The sequence below is a fragment of the Arachis duranensis genome, chromosome 9 (genome assembly GCF_000817695.3).
Source record: "Arachis duranensis cultivar V14167 chromosome 9, aradu.V14167.gnm2.J7QH, whole genome shotgun sequence".
Taxonomy (NCBI): Eukaryota; Viridiplantae; Streptophyta; class Magnoliopsida; order Fabales; family Fabaceae; genus Arachis; species Arachis duranensis.
In genome coordinates, this window is record NC_029780.3 from 4,502,875 (window position 1) to 4,509,921 (window position 7,047).

Consider the following 7,047-nt stretch of genomic DNA (forward strand, 5'->3'; position numbering starts at 1 on the left):
TTTAAGATTTTATCTGATTTTATAATTATTAAATTATTTTTATATTTAAATTATAAAGTTTAGCAAATATATATTTTTAAAATAATTTAAAGAAATTAATTTAAAAATTAATTTAATACAATATCTCTTAGTTTTATTAAAATTTAACAAAATCTTAATTTACCTAAAAATTTATAATTTTACATTTGCCCTAAATTAGACCATAATTCTAAGATTAAACACACAAAACTCTAACCCCTTCTAACCTAACCTTCCACCGCCACACTCCCTTTCCCCAATACCCAGCAATACCCAACATAGCTTCAAAAGAAAAACCAAAAGAAAGAAAAAGAAAAGGGAAATGGAATTAGGAGAAAAGAGAGAAGAGAGTTGCGATGTAAATGAAGAAGACAAGGGGAAGAGGGGGCTGACCACACCACCAGCGCAGGAGAGAACCGAGGGGAGAGAGAGAGTGATGCGTCTGAGAAAGAGAGAGAGAGAACCGAAGGGAGCTGCTGCGCCGTCGCGAGGGAGTCGCCGTAAGCTTTGCGTCGAACTCCTCACGAACCGTCGTTGTCCGTGGAGCCGCTAGGAGCTGTCGGTCGCCGTCACCGATTGATGGAAGAAGAGGACGCACAAGAGGAGCCGCTGCTGCTGGGTTACCATTCTTCCACCGTTGCCGTCGGGAACCGGGTTCAAAGAGGTAGAACCGCGACAAGAAAGGAGGGTAGGAGCTATCGCGGTGGTCGCCGTCACTGTCACAGCTTCTTCCGCCGCCACTGGCTTGCCATTTCTGCTCGGCTGTGCCCTTATTCGCTGTTCTGATTGTCAAAAAGAAATGTTGTCGAAGCTATAGCTTCTCCGTTTTCCATTCTCTTGTTTCTTTTCCGGTAAGACAAATTCTGTTGTGCTTTATCTTGCCATAATACTCCATTTCGACTCTGTTTTATTAGTGCGTAATGTTCCTCTTTGCCTTACTTGGTTGTGTTTATTCTGTCTGTTACCTTGAGCTACTGTGTTTATGGATATTCTTTTTGTTTGCCGTTCTTCTCCGCTAGCAGAGGGTGCTTAGAATACAAATTATGATGTAGCTGTGGCAGAATAAGGTGAAAAGATGCGGGTTTGATTCTTTGAGGTAGGGTTTTTCTTAAAATCTATTTTTTTATTTCAGAGTTATTATAAATACATATTGATGCAAAAGGATATATTTATGTGATTATATTTGTCTTGTAGATGTGATGGTTTGTTACACTGAATTATTGGTTGCTTGATTGTGTAGTGGTGTATAGTTATTGATAAGAAATTGGTTTGAAATATTATTTACTTGATTATTATGAAAAGTGGATTTTCTTGGTTTTGGAATTTATTTGGTAACGTAAATGAATCGATTATTTGAAATGGTTTGAGATATGAAAATAAATTGATTCTCGAAGCGGTTTGATTTTTGAGTTAGTCTGATTTTATAAATGATTTAATATTTGAGCTGGTTTGACTTTAAAAGGAGTTTTATTATTGGAATTGGTTCGATTTGAAAATAATTTGATATTAGAACTAGTTGAATTTTGGAAAATGATTGAGATTTGGAAATGGTTGAGAAAAGGTTTGAGAAATGTTTGGATGAGACCCGAAAAGGGTGGCAGTGTCCGAGTTTTAGCGAGATGTTGCCGAAATTTTATAAAATTAGAAGTTTCGTTTGAAATAATTATTTAAAAAGATTTGGTTTTAAATATTATATGGTTTAGAATTAATTTATTTATCAAATAAAGAATTATGATTTGAATTGGGATTGTTGATGAACGAAATGGAAAGAAGGGATGGTGAGGTTTGTCTTTGAAATATAATTTTTGAATGAATTTGGAAATGAGATATGGATTAACGAATGATGATGATATTGAGAATGACTTAGATATTGATGAATGTGAATGAATTATTCGTATGGCTTATGAATTTGAATTATCTGAGATATGAGTTTCCCTGGGTAAATGCAGTGGCTTGCCACCACTTATTCCAGGTTGAGACTCGATACTCTGTTGACCCTACGATGTAAGGGTGACCGGGCACTATAAATTCCCGAGAATGTTACCCCATTGAGCAATATTGATTATTTGAGAAAAAGCTATGCATAGACTCTTGGGGATGCACATCGAGGGACAGTCTAAGGTTTTCGGACTTGTTGGGTTGGCTGGAACCAACAGATGAGCTCATTAGCCATAGGACAGACATGCATCATATGCATTTGTATGCTTTGCTTGGGTTTGAACTTGTTTTGATTTGCCTAATTGTTAAACTGTTCTTAACTGCTACCTGAACTATTTGCTATAACTGTTACCTAAACATGTGCTTTCCTTGTCTGTCTTGCATGTGTTTGTCCTGGTGTGCTACATTTGAGAATGAATTTTAGTGCTGAATTGATGATTGTGTTGATTGAGTGCGTGGTTGGTTTCTGATTGAAATTTTCTTATAAGAAAAAAAAGATTTTTTATTTCTAAAAGATTAAACATTATTTTTTTGAAAAGATTTTGAACGACTAGCTATTGGTTTTTAAAATAATTCATAAGGCAATGATAATCACTAAGTTTGAAAACAGTTTTCTTATTAAATATCTTCTTATAACAATTCTGAAATTCCGTGGTAAGACTGTGTGATTAGGTTCTCACCCCCTACAGCTATACCTTTTCAGGAATCAAATAAAGAACTACTATGAAGAGTTATAATGCGTTTTGGTTTATATGATGTTGTATTAATTAGATTATTTTTCTTCTCTCGTCTTTGTTATTACAATTCTGTAAGAGGGATAGGAGTTTTGTGTTTTATATGTATATTATTTTATAAGCTATTAGTTAAAGAAATATTGTATATGAATCTATGTGTTTGTTTTTTTAGATAAATTATTTATTTCCGGTTTTTAAAGAAATCAGCGATACGGTGTCGAGTTACAGGCTCCTATTTTAATATTTAGTATATAAAGTAGTCGTAATACTTCTTGTTATCATAGTGGCGCAGCCGGAAGCGTGATATTCTGGTAGTGAGGGTGTTACAAAACATTGGGGACAAAAATGATACATAGAAATAAATTTTAATTTTATCCTTCAATAATATCAATTTTTTACTATACATAGTATTCAATTATTTTTTAATCACATCTAAGTAAATTACACTTAATCATATTACTTTTATTTTAAATAAATTAATTTTTTTATAATTTTACTCTTACAAATTTTTAGTTATCATGAAATGTTTGTAAAATGACTAGTATATAAACTTGCAGAAAAAAAAAATATATATATATATATACAATAAAATATAAATTAAACCTTTTGTCTCTAATGTATCAAAATTCTTTAAAATTATAAAAAAATTAAATTTATTTAAAATAAAATTAATGTGATTAAGTGTAATTTATTTAGATGTAATTAAAAAATAATTGAATACTATGTACAACAAAAAATTAATATTATTGAAAGATAAAACTAAATTAAAATTTATTTTTATGTATTGTTTTTGTCCCTAACGTTTTTGTCCTATTTAAGTTTCTAACCTTTTAAAATTGTCTCAATTTTGTCCCGTCGTTAATTCTGTATGTCAACAGATCCCTAACCACAGGATAACATTGAGTCAATTTTAAAACGTTAGGAACAATTTTGAGACTTACTCCAAATGTTAGGGACAAAAATAATACTTTACTCTTTTAGATTTAAAAAAAATGTATATCATTACCAAAATTCTAAAACATGAGAACATAAATAAAAATAAAAAAATACAAAAACTAAATTAAAATATATTAAAAATTCTTATGTTATATTGATTTATTATTTTAATATATATATTTCATTTTGATTATAAAATTATTTTGATAAACTTTAATTTAAGACTACGGTTTAATATTTTATCAAGTTTTGTGTGTTATGTGTGGTTGAGAGATTTTTTATCTTATATAAAATAGTATTTGTATATGAAGGAATTTTATTTATTTTTTTAATATAAGAATGCAAATTTATATTTTATAATTTTTAATTTTTTAACTCGAACTCTACATTAATTTAAAATATGAATATATTTTTTCGTAATAAACGTATAATAAATAAAAGCATGAGTTGAAGAGTACTCATTAAATTTTTTTTATAAGATAGAGTAATAAATTTATTTTCATTTCATAGTTGTTACTTTATAAAATATATCTATTCATCCAAATTTAAAAGTACACATCAAAAAATAAGAGATTTATATTTTTCTTTTTATTATATTTGTTATTATTAGTCTTATGAATATGTTTTTTATTTTATCTTTTTTTAAGTATAAATTTAATTTACATAATAAATTTTATAAGGATAAATGATATCTTAAAAAGTTAGACACAAAATTTTAATTTTAACGTTTTATATTATTTACGTTATAACTCTTTTATTATTTGATTAAGGAATACATTGCTATATGTATAATTTTTTTTATCTAAAATTAAACATTAGTACTAAGATATATAATAAATAATGTATATTAATTTGATTAATTTTTGTTACAGAATATAAGAATACTAAATACCAACCAACGATGTTATTATGATCTCTATTACTTGCGTCAGTTCTATTGTTATGGCATTCTATTCTTGTATTTTTCAAATAGTAGAATATAAATATTAAAATTTAATTGAATTCATAACAAAAAAAAGTATGTTGACGTAATTGTTGATTTGTTGAATTTTTTATTTTTATTTTTCTATGCAAATATAAGTGAAGGAGATGAAAAGAAAAGCAAACAGTTGCAAGTAGAGGAGTTTTTTTACTGTGTGAGTGAGCAGTTGAATAACTCTCGCCTAAGTTAATAGAGAAGTTACATGATTAATGGAGAGTTTATAAAACTTGTTTTAATTTATAAAGGGTAAAATAAAAAAACAGAATTGGATATCAAACTTTCTTATACACTATATATATTGTTATAGATGACCCCTGCTTTATATCTATTGTAAGATATAATAAAACAGAGCCTAAAGTTTTCGTAACCTTTTCTTTTTACAAAGATGCGAATTTAATATATTTTTTTGGTGACTATGCAAATTATTTTTAACAACACGAGTAGAATTTCTTTCTCTTGATACTGGATAAGAAAGAGAGAGGAAAATTTGGTGCATAACATTTTATTTTTTTAAGATCTTTGTTCTTTTATTTATTAAGAAAACATTTTGCTGTTCCCAACATTTAAAGTATAACATTTTGATTTAAGTTTTTTTTGTTAATAAATTTTGAAATATTTTATTTTTATGCAAATATTTTATTTTAATCTTTCAGTCAAAATTAATTTTTCTTTTAAGAATATTTTTTTTCCTTATCATATTCTTCTAACCAACTAATCATCCTAATTGTTCTGACAGTAATTATAATGATAGATATTTGAGAATAAAATTGACAAAAGAATAAGAAAAAAAATAATATAAGACAAAATACATTTTGGGAATAAATTTTTTAAATTTTTATTATACGATAAAAATAAGACAATAAAATATTTATGATAAGAATATAATGTTTTAAATATTAAGAATGAAAATATAATTTATTTCATATTTAAGTGATTAGAATAATATTTTATTCTTAGATTAAAATCTTTATCAACTTGATTATCTTTCATTTTTTCGTATTTTACATTATACATACTAAGTTTTATAAATAATTGTGATTTAGTAAATATATTAGTGTCTATTAATTTATTAATAAGTATTTTATTCATTAAATATGTATAAAAAATAACAAATGCGAATATGAGGAAATTTGGAGATGAGGATTTGGGTTTTGAGATGGGGTGGGGTTGGGGTACTATGGGTTGACTTTTGAAAGTTGTATTTGACATTAAAGTTGGGGTTAAAGTTTTGGGATTGAAGATGATTAATAGGTAAAATTAAAAATAAAAAGTTGACTTATGGTTAATTATTATAAAAAATTTAACTATAAAGGTATTTTTTTAAGTTATAAAAGTATTTGAAACTAATTAAATATTAAAGATAATTTTATTTTTTTAAATATCTATTATTAATTATATTTATTATATATTATTGAAATTAAATTTCACTAATTAATAATATATTTGATCTGATATATTCTTAATGGTGTTCTTTGATTTATTTCATTTGATTCATTTAAATGCGTTAATTAATTATCTATTTATTTGATTTGATTGAGATAAATATTAAATTATTTAACATTTTGTTTGACCACATTAACTATAATTAACCAACTATATTAATTATTTGATTTGACTGAAATAAATAATTTGATTTTGTTTTAATTTACACTAATTTTTAATCTTATATGTTTTCATTAATAATTTGTAAAAGTGTTATAATTTATTTATAAGATATTTTTAATTATTTAACTTATTTTATTGAGCTAAACAATTATAATTAATTTATTATACCAATTATTTAATTTAGTTCATTTAAATATATGTTATTTGATTCAATTTAGTGTCATGCTAATGTTTAAGTTGTTATTTATCAAAAGATCTTTTTTTTAAATTACCTGTATCAATAATTATTATTTTAATATGGACAATTTAAAATTCTAGACACAAATTATTTTTGTCATTCCAGAAGAATTATGCATTCAATTATATATTTAACTATTTATCTTATCTTTAACAGTTTTGATAGATGTTTAAACTAACAAAAAACATAAAATCGTTTTTAGGTAACATTATAGTAGCTTCAACTCAAGAATAGAAAAATATAATAGTGAGTGTCAACAAGTAACAATGTTAATTATATTACTTTAATTCTAAAAATGAATATAATACTAGAGTATAGAAAAGTTTTAGGTAGATTTTTTAAAAAAAATTATAATAATTTTTTTTGTTATAATAATAAAGAATATAATATAAAGACAATTTTTATCTCATATTATATTATACTTTTTCAAATCAATTTTAATATAAAAGTAAAAAAATTTACAAATTTTACTTACGAATTATGAGAAAATATCTATACATTTAACTACTAATATTATTTAAGAATGATATTTAAAAAAAGAAGATTCTAATGTAAATATTTTAATTTAATTATAAACTATATATTATTTTTAGTGA

The 7,047-nt window shown here is 25.3% G+C and overlaps 1 long non-coding RNA gene across 1 annotated transcript; it reads left to right on the forward strand.

Moving 5' to 3' along the window:
• The first annotated feature begins 244 nt into the window (after nt 1-244).
• On the forward strand, nt 245-3,021 carry LOC110275399 (uncharacterized). The gene is made up of 3 exons (XR_002367845.2): nt 245-869; nt 1,041-1,114; nt 2,660-3,021. It is a non-coding gene; the product is annotated as an uncharacterized LOC110275399 (long non-coding RNA).
• The last annotated feature ends 4,026 nt before the right edge of the window (nt 3,022-7,047 follow it).